Consider the following 16,036-nt stretch of genomic DNA (forward strand, 5'->3'; position numbering starts at 1 on the left):
CTCGACATCTATAAACACATAACATGTGGATCTGGACCCCCAAAGGTCCAGCACATAACACATAAAAGAGAGTTAGATAACATAATCAAAATATACAAGTGTAAGTAAACGATACTTTTAAACACTTCATCACAATTCATAGATACTCTAACTCATTCATATAGTACTCCATTAATCTCATTCAATTAGAAGTTACAACATAATTGTACTTACAATTCATTTATAAGCATACGATGGTGGCTCTGCAAGTGCACAGAATCGCAACCAAGTAATAAAGTGATAAATTATCGTTCTCCACAGGGATTGTGGCAAAATTATTAGTTTCGCTTAGGAATTTAGTTGTTTTGCATTAGCTTTGTTTTGAGATAGTTGTGCGGGTAAAAGTAAATAACATTAATTAAAGAGCAGAAAAGTAAATTGCAGGAAAGTAAATGATTCTAAAAGTAAAAGATGCGTGTATGTCCATACGGGGTGGTTAAGTGTGGTCGAATTCCACCCTTACTACCGCTTGGTGGTTATTCCCTTGTTCCCCTCTATCAGGATTAGACTATTAAAAATAGGTTCAGAAGCACTCGTTCCCTATTTCTATTACAAATTGTTCAGAGCCTAGTTAGGGTTGCATTTACTCTGCTTAAATATCATCGCCCCAATCGGTTCCACTTACTCGTTAAGACTTTGGTATCATTACCCATAAGGCTCAATGTGTCGCAAGCTGTCACGTGTGCCTCAAACTAGTCCTAACTCTGCCTCAGGTAGAAATTATTGTTCGTTCTAATCTTATACTAAGACCTCAGATACTGAATTTAATGGTCTCATCTTGACCTTAGCACACCGTCCTTCGTTCGGGATTACTAGCTTCGTTTCCTATCTGATATCCACTAGCTCCTTAGAGTTTATTCTAATGTGATCAGTATTAAAATAAATATAAAACCAGCCGATAAAAGAGTTTGAAAGTAGGAACAATTGAATTTATACCCAAATTATACAAAACCAAGTATTCGTAAGGGAGTTCATCGACTCCACCTAACCTAGGAAAAATAAATTACAAAGATAGAAAGAAAAGAACCTTATTGGCCTTGGAGTTCCTTGGCCTCCTTGCCTCCTCCTTAGAGTTCTCCTAACTCTAGAGTGAATATCACTATTGTTAAGTGATTTCTGAATATCTTGGAATGAATAATAGTGGAGGAGGAAGACTCTATTTATAGTTTTTCACCTGGGTTTAGGCTTTTTCTTCGCGTCCATCGCACCCATCGTGGCCACGATGGCGTGTAATTTTTCCTCATCGTGGCCACGATGGATCATATTGTGATACGATGGAAGATCTTCTCCAGATTTTTTACTCTCTTCAACCGCCTTTCATCGTGCCACAATGACAAGTCATCATGGTACGATGGTAAAGATTTGTTGCAGATTTTATTCGATTTTAACCGCCTTCTCATCGCGCCACGCTGGATCTCATCGTAGGTACGATGGATTGCGCTGTTTATTATGTTTTTGCCCTTTTTTGCTGTCTTTTTCACTTTTCTTGCTTCTGGGCCAAGTAACTTCATTTTTTCAGGTATTTGCTTACTTTTGGGCTTCAATTGCTATTAAAACTATCCTAAATTGCTACTAAAAACATCATATAATTGACTGTCATCAGTATACATCATCCATTCCATTTAATTATAAGCTACAAGAAGTTATAATCAAATATCAATCATAATCTACAAACATCAAACATTTCCAATTATGTGTCACATATCAATAATCACCAAAATGTACGCATAGCCTAATGCATTCTAATGCCACAAATCTTCATGCCATGTCCCCTAGAAATATCTAATGCATGTGGTACCATCTTCTTTATTAGAGTATCTCACCTATAATATCCTTCTTTATCAGATAAATATAATCTGATATCCTTCTTTATCGGATAAATATAATCTGATATCTTTCTTTATTGGAATATCCAATATCACATATAATTCATGAATGCATGTATGTATTTCATGAATTCACTCACAATCAATAGCATTAAGCTCTTCATTTATAATGCGGAACACTATCCAACATTTCGTCTTTATTAAGATAACACTATACCTTAATATCCTTCTTTATTAGGAGTATACAATTCCTAATATTCTTCTTTATTAAGTTGATTCACATCTTAATATTCTTCTTTATTGTTTAAACAAACATCATCAACACACTGACTAATGATTCATCCACGGAAATCAACAACAAACATCATTACTCATCAACAATACAATTAATCATTGTTACAAACACTTAATTGCATGTTAGGATACCTTAATCTCATGTTACAAGTGCATAATTGCACTTTAAAACATCAACAAAATAAGTCAGGCCCAGTACTGCTCGCTAAGCGAAGCCTGGCGAGGACTGGTGAGCCCAATCAATGCAAAAACAGCTTCTGGCGAGACAGTCCCCAACTCTTGCTAACTCTCGCTAAGTGAGCGCCTGTAGATAGCAAAACTCTGCATCGCGATTTTGAGCTCAAATCGACCCAAAACCCAATTTTTCTTGTTCCAAATCCCAAAATATGTTGTTTTCAAGTGAAATACATACATATTAGTTCAAAAAAAAAAAAGTGAAATACATACATATAAACACAAAAGGACGATTCATTTCACCGATCTACAATTTACTCAAAAACCATAAACACTCTTGTTCTTCATCAAACATGAACAAATTCCCACAAATTCGTTTAAAGAACATGCTAAGAGTATATTAAACATGTTTTAATCATTAGATTTCACTTTTGTTTAGAAAATTTCCCCAAACCAAAAACGAAAATGAGTGGAGAAAGTTCGGGTATGGAAAAATCGACATTCTCCCCTTTCTCGTATCACCCACGATTATGAAATCTACTCTCTTACCTGGATTCGACGAAAACTCAAAGATTTGCTCTTGAATCTCTACCCAAGCTTTTGCCCTAGCTCTCCTCTTCTCTTCCTTCTCTCTATCTTTCTCAAGAACAAAGAAAAATGAACTTTCTCTCTCTACTAAGGCTTATGTAGCGCCCCCCACACATGAGACAACGCCCATTGGGTCTCAAGCCCAATTGCTAGGCCCAACTCGCGGTAACTCTCACTACTCGCTTAATAACTAAAGTATTCGATAATTACTTAAAGTTACTAACTTATTTAAAATGTCACTTCAATAAAATATTTTAAACATGCAATCGCGAAATAAATGAAAATTGGGTCGTTACTGGTACCATATCATTCATTGAAGGGCCATAATTGAAGGTCATATGAAGAGGGAGACTAAATGTTCGAATCTTTGAAAATTGGAGGACTATTGCTGAAAATGAAATACGGGGATCAAAATTGCAGATTTTATAAAAATATGCGGATCAAAACGGCATTAAAGCCTTAATTATTTAATAAATCTTAAATGATCAAAGGTAGTACGTAAGGTTTAACAAACGCCTCTAAAAGCTATTCATTCTGTTTTGGTTTTCTTTTTCACTTATTCATTTTTCATTTGAGCATAGCTAGTTAAGCTCTTCAACATATCTATAGGAAAATCGTAGATTAATGCAAGTAGATCCAACAACATCACATGCATGTTCCAAGTTCCAACTAGTTCAGAGTGAAACTGAAAAGCAGGTTTCAAATGAAAATCGATTGATTACTCATAGCAAGTTAAACAAATTAAAGTCCACAAGTTTATAAAATTTAAATAGAAAATGAATTATAGAATTGAGAAATAATAGGTATTGTGTGAATAGAGAAGATCATATATAAAGAAATAGAATTGACAAAGAAAGAAGGGTCAAAATCGCCACTAACATTTATTGTCTCTGATAACCGTTGAAAAATATTGCAAAGCTGTTAACAACGTTGCCTAAGATAATATGGTACGTTTTTGAGGTGTCTTCTATGTGAGTGTTGCCTATTATCTGAGGCAACATTATTTTACTCAATGAGCACGCTATTCATAAACGTCACCCAAACTTTTGAAAAGGGGACGATGTTTGCGACAATAATATTGCCATTTCTGGCAACAATTGAAACTCGTTTCCTAAAACTAAAATTGTGAGAACCTCAACAAAATGTTGCCAAAGTATGTAGGTATCATCTTTGCCACGCTTCAACGGTGGCTAATGTTTGCCATTAAAAAAAAGAAAAATACGGATAATATTTAGATTTTCATTTTGTTCATGCGATATATTTAATATTTAATTGTAAATGAACAACATGGCAATAATGCATTTACTTTACTTTTTAAACTTGATAACAAATTAATTACACAAAATTTAAGAGAATATTTTTACTTTTGGATTTTTAACATGTGTCTTTATACACATGTTAGCAAGACCCTTCACTAAAAATTAAATTTACACTTATAATTCATCCTAGGAAGAGTTTATTAACAAGTTGAAGTTATTGTTTTGGTTTATTATCGATCCATTCTTATCTTGACGATGTTGACTTCAATTATTTATCCATTCTTTGATGATGTAGACTTCAATAAATGTGCAATAATTATCTTGATGATGTAGGCTACAATTATTGATCCATTCTTAAAGTAAATATGCAACAAATTTTGTTTGATCCTAAATCTTGATGATGTATTGATCCATTCTTGTCTAATTTTTCATTGGAGTTGGTTATCTCTTATTACCATTTTCTGATTATTTTTTCAATTGATTTTTGTCTTTTGTAACTTACAATTCCAATGTGTTTGGTATAGCCGATTTGTGGATGAGATCGAGAAGCATCTACGAGAGATTTAGATCTTCTCCAATTTCTTCTCTCATGTTAGTCATATTATAATAATCTTAGTCATTCATTCATTTTTATTCTCTCTCCTTCTTATACTTTTTTGCTCTTTGTGATTTACTAATCATTAGATTAAGAAAAGGAAATTCAACATGAGAGAAAAAATGGAGAGAATCCAAATCCCTCATCCAAATCCGTGTGAGGAATTTGGATCCTCTCCAAGTAAATTGAAGGTTATTTTAGTTTTTTTTTTTAACCAAAAGAAAAAACTTGGTACGAAAAACAAGGACATTACATCCATGTTGACACTTTTTTACTCACCCCACAAACAAACGATGCATCAAATTAATTAAAAAAAAGTAAAACGAGATACAAAAGAACTTTGAGGACTAGGTCAACACTTAAGTAGGAGCTAACAATTATAACTGGCTCATTAAAAATCTTATCTGTATAACTCGTAGGAAAAATCAGGTGAAAGGAAAAAGAGTGTAGTAACAAACTCAATATTCTAGCAAACCAAATCTATTTCTAGCTAGTGAAAGAATGACTATACTCTTAGGAATTGTGTCCCACCATTGTAAGTATTGAATTTTCAATTCAAGAGTAGCAATATCATCAGCACATTGATTGTATTCTCTTTAAATATCTGAGATAATGGAATATATTTTGTGAGCTCAACACAATTTAACCATCGATTGCGATGGATCCAAGGAATATAGAAGGATTTATAAAAGTAAGAGTAACTGAATAGAATCAGTCTCAAGCCAAAGTAAGTTACAATTCTTTCTATTAGCAATCTTTAGCCGCAAAACCATCTTGAAAAATATTGCCGCAAGCAACCAAGCCTGAACATCCAAGTGCAACCCCATCAGTACTGTTGCATTTGATTTAATAGGCTTTTGACGGATACCAATAAATTTGTTTAATTTTAGAAGCATTTGATGGATGCAACTTAATCGAAAAAGCTTTAGATTATTTTGTGATATAAATGAATATTTCATCATAATAATACATCAAATGATTTTACATTAATCCAACCATAGATTTTGTAAAATTTGTATTCGTTAAAACCTTATTGGGCCACCATGGAGAAAGGAGAGAAGCCTTTCACCCCTTTTATTTCCAAATGTCAAAAGAAGAAGAAAAAAAACAATTAGCTAGGAGTGTCGGGCAGAACATATGTTCTAGGGGTGACACATATCTCATATGTCCCTATGAACCGAGAAGAAGATTAGTTAGCGCTCTTTGTTGATTCCCCTTGTAGTGATGGTTGCATTGTACTATACTTTATTTTGGCTACTTTTGGGGTAAGGTCTAGCCACCATGTACATTTTTTTTTTCTATTTTTATTTATAATAATATGAGACAGAGGTATATGATGAGAGTATTTAGGTGTGACAACTTAGTTGGGATGTCTATCTACTCTTTGATGCCTAAATACTCTTAGCATATGTTTGGTTCTGCGGCGAAAATAATTGAGTTTGACAGAATTGAGTTTGACAGAATTGATTTTGGTTAAAAGTGAATTTGACAGAATTTATTTATGTTTGGATACATTAATGTCAACGTGATTCTCAACATTTGATATTGTTTGGGTGATTTGAGTCAAAATTACTTTTAAATGTGTAAATTACCAAAAGAGTCTTACTTTATATAAATGGTTATTCTTATTATTATTAAAACTAAATTTCATTTATAATTTGATTATGGATTTTATTTCAAGACAATTGTGAAAATTAGATGAGAATATTTCTTCTATTTAACATTTTTTTGACCAAAAACTAATAATAAAAAATCGGATAAATAGGATTTTAGCCCCTGCAAAATAGGCGAATTTTGCGTTACCCCCTGCAAAATTGTTTTTTGTGATTAGCCCCTGTAATGTCCAGATTCCGTCAATTACCCTCCTGAATGGCCAACTAGATGTGAAATCTTTCTTTTTGGTTATGTGGCAACTTATGTGGATTATTATTTCAATTTTGATTATTTTATTTAGGGACATATAGATAAATATATTACATTTTCATTTTTTTTCATTTTTTTGTTCAAGAAATATTTATTTTTTAAAAAATAAAAATGAAAAAGATAAAAAAAATCAGATTATAATTTTTTTATACGAGTAATTTAATTAATCCCTCAATCTTCCAACCTCATCCCTTCCTTCACCTCACCCAATGCAGAAATTCATCTTCTTCCCTCTCATATCTTTCCCACCGCTTCCGAAAACACCAACACACACGAAATTAAATATCAGAGCGTGATACAAAATGCCACATTTATCCAGCAAAGATAGGCATTTTTAATAAATTGCATCAAATAGAATAAGAAAAAATTATTGTACCAAAAAAATAAAATAAAAAAGTAGCAAGTAATTAATAAAACGTGTTTTATACTATGTGTATATTATTTATCAATTTGACAAGGATAATAATAAATTATAAAATAAAGTAAGAGACATGATTGGAAAGATACAAAATTGAGAAACATGTAATTTGAAAAGCAATTTTAGCAAACGCAGACGCTAAGAATTCTTGCTTCAACTAAACTCACTTCTAGATGCTAGAATTGATTCTACATAAAAATGCCAAACTACATTTCAACAAGTTTAACTCACGTTTGAATACTCCCAACGTGAAGCTCAACCAAACACATACTTAATTTATCAAATATATAAATGAAGATGTAGATTAATATTAATGCGCATCTTTTTTAAATTGACAAAAAACCATTAATATTTATTTTTAAAGTAATAAATTGAAGGTCATGTTTGGTCTATTTCATTAATTTATTAACACTCACTTGCTAATTTATACCTACTTTATAAATTTTTAAGCAAAGAATGAAAACCTCCATGATTTCTCAATTTTTTTATTTGAATTCTCTAAAGAGAGTATAAGTATAGAGTGAAAAAGTGAACGTTCCGTACACATCTTATTTAAGGGCCCGTTTGGTGCACAGGATAAGAGACAGGATAGAATAACTGTATCATATCCTGCCGCAATCCAGTGTTTGGTGATACAGCAGGATATGATAAGTTAATCCTGAAGCTTATCCTATCCTGTCTCTCTAGTTATAATTCTTATCCTGAATTTAAGCTGGGTTACCAACAGGATAGGATAAGAAAAAAAAAACACTGATTTATTTTATAAAATATATTTTAAAATACATAAAATAAAATTAATAAAATATAAATAATAAAATAATTAATTTTTAAATATATATGTGATTTTCTCACAGGGGTAATTTTGTAATTTATATATTCTAAAAAATCAAAATTTTACTAAAATTACAATATTTTAAAGTAAAATGATTATTAAAAAATTGACAAATAGGAATATTAATTTAAATTTTATAAAAAATTAAATATAATTCTTTTGCAATAGTAGTTTGATTATTTACGTATGAGATATATCATATATTTATTTGGCTTATCTAACATGTATATATTATTGAGTTATTTATTTGATCATGATTCATATAAAAAATTAAACTTGATTATTTTCTCATAATTTTTATTTGAAATTATATAAAGTTATTTGATTACCTATTCATATTTTTTATTTATAAAATTAAAAGTATTACAAAATAATTTTAAAAAAATAACAATTGTTTTACAATAGTATTTTTGTCATTATCATTTAAATATGTTATATATCTTATCATATTATTATGAGCTATTAAAAACAAAATATAACAGTTATCATGTTTGTTATCCTGTGTGCACCAAACACAGGATATGATAACTGAGTATAATTGTTATCCTGCTGTTATCATATCCTATCCTTATCCTGTTTTATATCCTATCCTGTCACTATGCTATCCTGCGCACCAAACGGGCCCTAAGGGTCATGCTAAAGGGCACATGTTAAGAATACTTGAAATAATAATTAATTTTTGGTTAAAACAATCTTTGACTTTCAAAGTGATAAAATGCACAATTTTCTATAGAAAATTACTAGTATCTTTATACACAAACAAATGTCTTAAGGGCACATGTTAGTTTTTCCTCTTATTTTAATATGTATCGATATATAGTTATGGTGGACAATTCTAATAGATCCACAAATAATGATATTTAATATAAATACTATTTGTAAACTTATCAAAATTTTACACATAAGCAGAATATCGGTACATAATTATCACTGTGTACCGAAGAATTCGCTAAGTCAAAAAATTCACTAAGTAAAAAAATTAAACCTTTGATTCATTAAATAATTTTAAAGTGAATCACTAATTTTAAATAAACCGCAATTTTTTTTCCTTTCAATTATTAGTGTAGAAGACGTCTTAAAGACGTTTTCTTTATATTATATAGGCAATAGAATAAAATGTTCATCGTTTCACTTTATACATGGATGAAATCTTTTGGTATTTAATTATCATTGTATATTACAATAATTTTTTTATATTCAAAGATCTTTTCAAATATCCGGATAGCATCATAGCAAGACAAAATAGGAAATATTTTATCTACACAAGAATTGTTTTAGTGATCCTTTTAAGTAAAGGACAATGTTTATGTTTGATGATTCTAAATCTTGATGAAGTAGACATGGATATTATTGATCCATTCTTATCTCATATTTCATTGGTGTGGGGTTAATCTAAAATTCTAATCATAGACTTGTTTTTCCAATTGATTTTTGTCTTTTGTCAATGTCGGCCCCAACCTTTTTTATATTCTGTAAAATACTTTAATAGCTAGAAATTCGACTTTTAAGATGATCGTATTCAAATCTCATCTCCTTATATATATATATATATATAATGCAATGTTCCTACCAACTGAATTAAACTCACAAGATCCAACCATCTTTTTTATCGTCATTTAATTATATTTTTAAGAGGGAATGAAAGAGAAATATTGAAGCAAATCTCTCCTAAACTCACTTTCTACTTCCTCCAATTTTCGAATGGGAGAGGAGGAGAACTCTTTTAACATTTTATTATATTGTAATAATTATCCTCAATTTATTTTAAAATTTCAACATCATCCTATAAATTTTATTCTTAGATCATTATTCATTACCATTATTTCTTACCTATAAAATAGTCAGTTATTCAAACTATCTCTTCTTTTTCAATATCTTGCACTCACGATAAAAATAAACATGTTAAGTGCCTGTAACAGTGGTGGCATATATCATACAATCAATACAGTGGTGCTTGTAACCTGGGTTAAAGTGTGGTGTTCAACTTACTTGTGAAGTTGTTCTTGAGCCCAATGTAAATGATCCCTCTGATTGCCCCCTCGTGATGACCCAACAGTGGTATCAGAGCTTGAGGGGGAGCATATCCAAGAATGGATGGACTCACACTTGAGGGGGATTGTTGTGACAAGCACTACACCAAAAAAGGGCTTTAATAGCACTTATTTTGGTCTTTAATAGCACTTAAAAGCGCTATTAATGTTGGCGCTATTATAGGTATGTACTTATAATAACACTTTAAAAAGCGCTATCATATACTACTTCAGCGTTGTTACAACAGGCTTTTTAAACATGTTTTAATGGCGCCTTTTAAGAAAGCGCTATTATAGGGCTGCTATTTAATAGCGCCCGAACATAAAGCGCTGTAGTATCTTTCGAAATAATCAAGATTTAATAGCGCCCGCACCGAAACGCGCTATTATAGGTCAGATCTTTAATAGCGGTCTTTAAAAAGGTGCTATTATAAGCCTTAAATTGTATTTTGTTTTTTATAATTCTGCTAACGTAAACATACATTCAGAGGTTATTTTAACTCAATACTATACATATTCATTCTTCTCATAATGCAAATATGAACAGAACATGTATCAAAAGAAAATACATTCAATTTTCAACACCGAATAATAATTTCATTGCATATAACATGATCAATCAATCATTTGTATTGATCCAAAAACTAGTTATACACATCTCATAAACAATATATAATGATCGATCCTATCTATATATACACGACATTACAACTCAACATAACTAACAGCAAAAACGCAAAGCCGCCGCACATAGCAAGAGGACAAAAGCAGCCGCAAACACCACCAGAAAAATACCCTGCCAGGGGATGTACAAGCGATCCAACATCAAGGGCTAAAATCGTCAGCTAAATATCTAGAAACAGGGGAGCAGAGACAAATCTTGAAACATGTTAAAAACCAGAAGAAGAAAAAAAAAGCATTAATAGGACATAAATAAGCACTTAATTCACTTTCTTCATTTTTCTTATATTTAATTGTACCATGAGAACCTTGTTTTGCTCAAAAATATATTTCATTTGTTCAAAGTTCAAACATGTGATAACATATGATAAATTTGATCCTAAGGCTAGACGACAGTCCATCATGTAACATAATAACACAAATATACTAAAATATAAGAACATGTAGTCATTCCTGGGACTATATTTCTAATCAATTCTTGGTAGTAAAAACTAAATAAAATCTAGTGTTACTTGAACTCTGTCCTTGTTACTTGAACTCTTGCTGATACATAAGATCTAAAGGAACATACTTTATCTCTGTCTTTGCACACTATATCTATTTAATTTTTCCCTAACACAATTCTCATCCCAGCAATATTTTGTATAACTGCCGGAAGCGTGTGTATTCAAAGTTCAGATATCACATGTTTCTTTTAATGAGTATTTTAATCTCCACCTTTTATTTTAATCCAAAGGCTAATAATATTCAACCCTCTCACTTGAATGACTACAAAACTCATATGAACTGTTTTATTACTTAGTCAAGATAATAGCCATTCTATATGAACCCATATGAATATTACAACGGACAAATCGCAAACTTAATATTACACAGATTTTGAGTATGTCAGCTTACTTAATGCCGTCGATGAGGAAGACAAACTAATTGTCTATTGTAATGTAAGTAGACATCATGGGTGAATTAGCTCTTTTGAAAATTAAACACTTACATGTTCAACACCAGAAGCTCTTATAGCAGAATAGATTTGCAAAACTTCGTCAAAAGCTTTCTTATATGTCCTCCATACATATGGTCCAATCTATGAACATTAACCCAACAAAAAAGTCAACTACCTATCTTCTCGACATATATTTATATATTTACTGCAATCATTAAACATAGAGATATCATCGAACCTTCAAGTGTGTCTAAATTGAACTTATAGAGCAGCAGTGAAAGCAATTGCCTAAAACATGAATATCTCTATTCCTAAGTTTTAACCCAGAGCCTTATCAAATTTTTTTCACAAAAGTAAATCTAAAATCTAATCAGAGTAAGAGTATGAAAGGAAGAGCTAGAAGTCAGTCCATAAAATGATTAGGAATGGATAAAAAATGGATGGATTTATCTCAAGGTAAAATGTCATATGACCTATAAGGCTAGTAGCTAGAAGTCAAGACATTTAGATGACTTTGTCAAATGATATACAAGCCAATAAAATTGCAAACTCATAGCCAATGTTAAATAAAGAACTACTAGTCACACAAGAAATTACTACTCATTTCAAAAGGCCTAAAACCATTAAATAAGGTACTGTAACCTGCTATCCAAACTAAGTTTCATTAATCAATTCATAAACTAAACAAACAATAACGTAAAAACATAAACATTACAATAAGGTTTCTTAATCAACCAATCTCATTTGATACAACACTTTGTACCCTTAGTCAACCTTTTATCAACTATTAAACAAGTCAATCATGCAAGATCTGTTGTAGCCACATCAAACAGAAGAATGCAGTAAAAACAAGGGAATGAAGACAAATAATATAATAAGGCAGTAAAAGCCAAAGGAAAAAAAAAAAGAAAGAATATCTATGGACAATGCATCATGAAACAAAACTTACAGGTTTTGAGGAACAATGTAAGCTTATTACAATGGCCTATATTTCAATTTCAAAGTCTCACCATAATAACCCTTTCGAATGCACCAGCTAGTATATCCTGTAAAGAAACATGAATTGCCTCTTGATATAGAAAAGATGTAGAAAAAGGGTGTGAGTGCAACCGAGGTGTTGAGAGCAAGAAATTATTAAAACATTAACAATTAACAATTCCATACAGTTTGAATCAATGAAATTAAAATAAAAATAAAAACTGAAACCAGGCTTGAAATTGAAAGTTCCCCTGTCTATGCTGGAATCAAGCTTAGGGAGTGATTCCTTCTGTTTAATGTTCTTATCATAAAGAAGCTTCTTCATGGCAGGGTCGGTGGCTTTGCCGAAATCAAAATAATCTAATAATTTTTGTAAATACTAATAATAATCAAATAAAAATTAACAATAACAATACAACCGTCAGTTATTACACAGTGTATCAATCAAATCAATGACTCACGTTGTACAGGTCCAGGGGCGAAAATTATAGAAAATGTGGAGATATAACGGTTGTTACATTGAGATTTTCCCTTCGAGGTATATTGATTCTCGACCTTTCTTGCAATAACCTGAAACACACATAAAAGAAGTATAAGAAGGAGGTGAGAACAACAAAGGTGTTGAGAGCAAGAAATTAGGGTTCGATAGTGAGGTGCTGGTTTGAGAGAGAAATCACGAGATTTAGGGTTCAACGGAGATGGAGGTTAAACAAGAGTGTAACACTTTAGGGTTTGATGAGATTTTGCTGTGAGAGTAGAGGAACAATGGAGAAGAGGAGCGATGGAATGGAACAATGGAGAAGAGTAGAAGGAACGATGTAGGTGAGTAGAAGAACAATGGGGAATGTTTTTAGTTTTTTAATTTTTATCTCTATTTCCTTTTTTTATTCATCAACCAATGGGTCAATGGTTCGACACCCACCAACCACAAATTATTTTTTATTTATTTCATTAACCATAGCGCTTATATCAAAAGTGTTATTATAGGGTATCAACTTTGATAGCGCTTTCTCGAAAGTGCTATTAAAGAGTTCGCGTTTTTAACTTTTAATAGCGCCTTTTACAAAAGCGTTATAATAGTATACCTGAGTTTAAGGTTTTAATAGCGTTTACTTCAAAAAGCGTTGTTATAAGGGCTCCGTGTTATGTTTTAATAGCGCTTGTTAAATAAGCGCTATTAAATATGCGCTATTAAAGCTCAATTTTGTAGTAGTGAAGTGTGAGTGGTTAAGTCCCACATTGCTTATAAAAGTGAAGGTTGAACACTTTATAAGTGAGAGGATCCATAAACCTAACACCTTAAGGTTTTGGGTTAAAGTGTGATGTCCAACTCACTTGTGGAGTTGTTCTTGAGCTCAATGTGGATGATCTCCCTGGTTCAACAATATCATTCTCCTCCCTATCTCTGATTAGAAAGCCAAGAGCTAATGTTGACTGTCTACTACTATTGGAAGACTCCACCTTAAACTGAGTTTCCACCAAAGTATACCCACCATTAGGGGTGATCTCGTATCCGAACTAATCCAAAAGTAAAACCGTAAACCGAACCAATCCAAACCGAAACCGCATTTAGTTTTAACCTCACGAATCATTTTTCTTCCAAACCGCACGGTTTTGTTTGGTTTGCGGTTTTGATTTCAGAAAACCAAACCAAACCGCAATACTTAACTTAACTCTATCAATTATTAGCAATCAACCCAAATGGAGTCCATAAAACAATAGGCTGTCAAAACATATCATTTCACGCGATCGAGAACCATATTGTTAGTATTAAAAATAAGTTATTATGTATATGTAATTTCTATATATGCATATTGTATCATATAAACAATAAAATAAATTAAAATTTCCTATGTTTATTTTGTAATAAGTTGGAAATATTGTCATATTTTTTATATCGTGATAACCCGCACAAACAGAACCAACCCTAACAGCATTGGATGGGTTTGGTTTGGATGACTTTTTAAAAACCAACCGAACCAAACCGAACCGCATGCATTTTTATCTCGCGGTTAGGGTGACTTTTATGCTCAAAACCGAACCAAACCGTACCGCGAACACCCCTACCCACCATGAACTCCACCTTGTAACACGCAAGACATCTCCAGCTCCTCTGAAACATACTTCAAGTTATTGTTAGTCTCCGACAATTTCAGTTCAGCTCAACACCTAGCAAACCTTGTTCACTAGTCCAACTAAACCCATGTAACTAACAGGTCCACCCAATGAGCGGTTAAGTCCCACATCGACTATGTATAGGAAGAATGTTGGATTTATAAGAAAGATGACCCATTAACCTAATGTCTTAAGGTTTTGGGTGGAGATGTGGCGTCTCACTCTCTTTGAGATCCTGGAGCATTGGCTCATTGTTTCTCCCGAGCTCCCCCGGATTCCCCAATAAGTGGTATCAGAGCTGTGGTTCAGCTTGGTGGGGGAGCGGGAGTGGATCCTGGTTTGGATCAACTATATAGTATGTGGGGGAACTTACACTTAGGGGGAGAATGTTGGGTTTCAAGTGTCAGTGGTTAAGTCCCACATCGACTATGTATGGGAAGAATATTGGATTTATAAGAGACATGACCTATTAACCTAATGCCTTAAGGTTTTGGGTGGAAATGTGGCGTCTCCCTCTCTTTGAGATCCTGGAGCATTGGTCCGTTGTTTCTCCCGAGCTCCCCCGTACTCCCCAACAATATTCACTTCAAACTCGTGAATTTAACTTCTAAAATATTAAATATTTTTATTTTTAAACGCCAACATTCTAATTTTAAGTAGCTTAGATACACCTTTAAAATACTATATGTTAACATGATTCTAATTTATATCACGGCGTTGCTGAAAGACAATAGAATTTAAAATATCTACTTTTAATAATGTTAAATTTAAAAGTTATAAACCTTTAAAACAATTTTTTATTTTTTTATTTTTTTTGTAGATTGTGTTATCCTCTTATTTGTAAAACATGAGCATAGCAGAAGGTTTATTTATTTGATCCTAAATCTTGATGATGTAGACTTCGATTATTGATGATCCATTCATGTCTCATTTTTTATTGGAGTGCGTTAATCTAAAATTTTAATCATAAATATGTTTACTAGTCTCTCTCTCCATAATGACTATTGCGTAATTTCTTTAAGTGTCATGCTTTTTCATTTCAAAATTAAGTTACTTTGACATTTTGATGCACATTATTGGGTCATGCACATTATCAACTTTTGTGAATGTTATCAAAATTATAATGTTTTTTTTCTTTTACCATTCACCTTCACATAACATTTAAAGCTTTGTAAAAGAAAACAAAATAATAGCAACTTCTTCTTTTTCTCTCATCGATATACGTAAAAGCATGACATCAGAAAGTTAAAACAAAATATTGAAAAAGAGAATAAAAATGGTAGTTTATGAAGATCAACAATAATTATACATTGATATTATAAAACGATTTACATTTTAATACAA

At 31.8% G+C, this 16,036-nt stretch overlaps 1 long non-coding RNA gene across 4 annotated transcripts; it reads right to left on the reverse strand.

The window, feature by feature from the left end:
- Positions 1–10,553: 10,553 nt before the first annotated feature.
- Positions 10,554–13,416, reverse strand: LOC123882943. Of its 4 annotated transcripts, XR_006800055.1 has the most exons (4): positions 13,039–13,352; positions 12,549–12,645; positions 11,651–11,740; positions 10,560–10,774 (listed from the first exon to the last, which is right to left on the reverse strand). It is a non-coding gene; the product is annotated as an uncharacterized LOC123882943 (long non-coding RNA). The 4 variants fall into 4 exon arrangements; XR_006800057.1 differs by having other exon boundaries at positions 10,554–11,740; positions 13,039–13,416; XR_006800056.1 differs by having other exon boundaries at positions 10,554–10,831; positions 12,549–13,352.
- Positions 13,417–16,036: the final 2,620 nt, after the last annotated feature.

The sequence above is a fragment of the Trifolium pratense genome, linkage group LG5, assembly GCF_020283565.1.
Source record: "Trifolium pratense cultivar HEN17-A07 linkage group LG5, ARS_RC_1.1, whole genome shotgun sequence".
Taxonomy (NCBI): domain Eukaryota; kingdom Viridiplantae; phylum Streptophyta; class Magnoliopsida; order Fabales; family Fabaceae; genus Trifolium; species Trifolium pratense.